Raw genomic sequence first — 3,944 nt, 5'->3', positions numbered from 1 at the left:
GTTTCCTTAACTATTTATCTGTCTACCTAGCTATCTACCTATTTATCTATCTACTTATCTATCTATAGCAATATATCTTAACGTTCTTTTTGTACGCGTTCGTCTATAGGAGATATTTTCTTCATTTAGAATTCAACCAATTTTGGATTGCTTTGATAACGTTGTGTTAATAGATATTTTCGAATAGATTAAATTGGCCGATATTTTCTTTTCTAAATCTACTGACATAACAGAAACGATCGTCGACATTGTTTCGTGCAATCACCAATTAAACATAGGATTCTCTCCATTCTTATTCTCGGTGTTGTTTTATGCTCAGAATTTCTTGAAATTCTTCTAAACGATATTTGGATTTACCTGTCATACATGAAAAATGACCTTGGATGTTTATTCTCCTACCATTTATTGGTATCAGATTGCTGGATATAGTTAGGCAAATTCGCTTAACACTGACTGCTTTAGAGATATCTGCCTGAATTTATTAATCCCTTTTAGTTGTAGCTTCAACTTTTTTTTAATTAAGATATTTCCATAAGAGTCCTTTGCAGGTTGTTTGCTGCTATAAAGTTTCTACATTCATTATCACAATTTCAAGACCTTCACAGTTTCATTATCAGGATGCGATGTTTTTATTGACGTATGTAATTCTCTCTCTTTTATGGCAGGAATACAGGATCTGTGTAGAATTTATTGCTGGAATATATTAACAGTAATCCCTGAGATAATATTGCCACAAAATACCCCACACATTGCACGTTTTAAAAATACACAACCACATATAATTTGTGCTATATGAATGAAATACATGCAAGCTATAAAACAGATGAGCGTATCATCCGGCATCTCATAAACGGAATATAAAATACATCACATCACAACTACAAACTATCCACAATAATTCACGAAATAAAGTGTAAAATCAAAAACCTCTTTGTCAACAGCAAAACCTCGAGCATGAAAACCCAAAAGGAAGCCACAAATGGCCAAAGTGATTTATAAATATGATTGTAAAAATGACATTTGTTAGCATCATGGCTACAATTGTTGAAATAGTCATACAGCTACAATGCTGTCTCGCTTGTTTACTATGCACATGCAATAAGGAGCAATAGCGATAGATTACATGCCATAACATAAAACGGAATTAAATGGAAGGACTTTTGTGAATAACTTTATACTTTGTTGGACTCCACTCAGAAATACACGATTAACTATGGACGCAACACTCATAACTTACAAAGATGGAAGCCTCTTCGTGCCAGAACATCATGAGAAAGAGCAGCATGCCTTCAAATGGCTATGAAAACCAGGTCTCTTTTTTTTTCCTGTCTTTGCTCAGTAGTTTAAAAGTGAGAGTCACTCCACGCAATCTGATCCCACTCTCTAGAGTTGGACGTCTGCTCACAATAGCTTAGCAGACGACAACGGGTGCGGGGATGGAAATGGCCTTCACCTTAGGTTAATTGCATTACACTTATATACACACATACACTTGTATGTATATATGTATATGTGTGTGTGTGTATACAGAAAGAGAGAGAGAGAGAGAGAGAGAGAGAGAGAGAGACGATAAGAAAATGGAGGGAAAATAACAATTACAGGTGTGTTTTTTGCGCTAGGAAGCCGTTATTTAATTAGTTAAGGTGAGTTAGAGTGAGTTTGCGATCGTTTCTATGGACATCTTTCCCTTAGAGGATTGAAACACCTTTAACTTATACCTGCATATATATACAAAGTAGCTACATGGTGTTTGTAAGAATGAGGAGTTTAAAGATAAACTTAATTAATACATACCTCAAAGTAAATTATGTTAACAGTTATTCAAATTCATTCCCACTGCATTGTGCGATGGTACATTTATATGCGTGTAGGCATGTTGAGAGTATTTCAGAAATTCCATTAATGGTCTTTTTTGTATGTATGTATGTTTAGCTGAATATTGTATGAATGAGAGGGACAGCGGTGAGAAAACAACAAACAAGGTGCATTAATTTGAGACACAGGAAAAAATGGAAGAAGTATTCGCCTATGTTGAGGAGACAAAGCAAATAGAAAGAAAAAAAAAGAAACGTGTCTTTTAAATATGTATCTTTAAACTTTGAGGTCTAACGACATTGGCTAAGCGGGTTGAAACGGCTGCGGTAACCAGCAAGAGGTAGGCTTTATATTGGTACGACCTTCTTTTGGCTCAAACGTCTTACAGGGTTAGAGTAGCCGGTAGAGTGTCAAAGAGAACACCGGAGAACCACACCTCTTTGATTTGTTGTCGAATTTCACTCCCGCAAACCTTTTCTTTCCCTCAAAGCATTCACAGGGCAGCGAGTGTTTGTGCTCGCAGTTTCGTCCATACCATGCTAATTAACCTATAAAGACACAGGCGGCATATACATCATAAAGAAAATTAACGAGCGACCGATGGCAAAACCACGTCAGAGTTACGTTTCAGATTCTGGTGAGAAGTTCTTTACAAACTCTTGCAATCAAGAGTAGAGAAATTACATTTTGCCGTCATCAAAGACGTTGTCGTACGCAGGTAACAAGATGCAACCTGATGAAGGGGTGGATTATATCTGGAAAAATTCGTTAGAATGGAGTTAGGAATTTTCATAGAAGAGTTAAACATTTTAATCTTTTTATCTTTTACTTGTTTCAGTCATTTGACTGAGGCCCGCCTTGAAAAGGTATGCATCGAAGAAATCGACCCAAGGACTTATTCTTTTACAAACCAGTACTTATTTTGTCTGTCTCTTTTGCCGAACCGCTTGTCAAGAGACGGTGGCGGGAACACACACCGACACAAAGGCACACACACATAAATATATATATATATATATATATATATATATGAAAAAGAAATGCTACTTTCTTAAAATTGGGCACATTTTAATTTTCCTTTATATAAATACATTAAAAGAAGAATGTTTTGGTTTAGTTTTACATGTTTCAGCCTTTGAGAAACCTTATCAAAAATATGTACTAAAATGGAATATGTAGAGAGATAAAAAAGTTATTAATAAAATAAAATTAAAATTAAAATTAACATGAAAATTTAAATTATATATATATATACGATGGGCTTATTTCAATTTCCGTCTTCGAAATCCACTCACAAGGCTTTGGTCGGCCCGAGGTTATAGCAGAAGACACTTACCCAAGGTGCTACACAGTGGGCCCGAACCCAGAACCATGTGGTTGGGAAGTATGCTTCTTAACACACAGCCATACCTGTATACATACAGTTGGAATTTACAAAAAGAAAACAAACAAACAAAACAAAAGACGAAAACGGGTGTGTAAACAACAAACAGATGTATTAGTTTAACGCTCGGGAAGTCTTTTACGTTTCGAGCCTACGCTCTTCAGAAAAAAGCAACACAGGAATTTACAGAGAAAATAAATAAATGTTTGTACGTCTGTGTGTGTGTTTGTCATATATACGTGTGTGTATGTGCTTGTGTGCCTGCGTGTCCGTCCTTGCAATGATGATCTGCTGACATTTTCATAAACAGTTTGTTGATACCGCATAAACACAAGATGAGCTATTATTACTCAATAACCACATACCCCAATGTCGACAGCGAACCATCAATAAAGTAAGAGAATCTAAAGATAAAAATAAATAAACCAAAGTAAAAATCACGAAGCGAAGGGTATCAGTGGTGGTGGTCTATGTTGGAACAATCAGTTTCCTCTAGCAGTCGGTAATTTGGTAGCGTTTATTTATAGTGAGGAAGTTAGAATATATTGCTTTTTGCTTTTCACTCGACTCCTCGTCAGTGAGTGAGAAAATTACTGCTGAAAACGAATTTGATGAATTGGTTTGGAGCGGGAAAGTTTGTCAAGGCTGGTGGCGGAGTTTGAGAAGATAAGAAAGGAAAGGCTATGAAGCGAAGGAAGGAATGAGATCAAAAAGTTCGACAGAAGCTTGACAGATACATGTTTCA

The 3,944-nt window shown here is 36.0% G+C and overlaps 1 long non-coding RNA gene across 1 annotated transcript in view; it reads right to left on the bottom strand.

Moving 5' to 3' along the window:
* Positions 1-598: 598 nt before the first annotated feature.
* LOC106875115 (uncharacterized) overlaps positions 599-3,944 on the bottom strand; it is a 24,693-nt gene continuing 21,347 nt past the window's right edge. Inside the window, exon 3 of the long non-coding RNA XR_001410082.2 lies at positions 599-693. This is a non-coding gene — a long non-coding RNA (uncharacterized LOC106875115). The remainder of the gene's footprint in view (positions 694-3,944) is intronic.

Source organism: Octopus bimaculoides, unplaced genomic scaffold (assembly GCF_001194135.2).
Source record: "Octopus bimaculoides isolate UCB-OBI-ISO-001 unplaced genomic scaffold, ASM119413v2 Scaffold_46915, whole genome shotgun sequence".
Classification (NCBI taxonomy): Eukaryota; Metazoa; Mollusca; class Cephalopoda; order Octopoda; family Octopodidae; genus Octopus; species Octopus bimaculoides.
The sequence above is the reverse complement of the archived record's forward strand: the minus strand, read 5'-3'. Positions and strand labels throughout refer to the sequence as shown.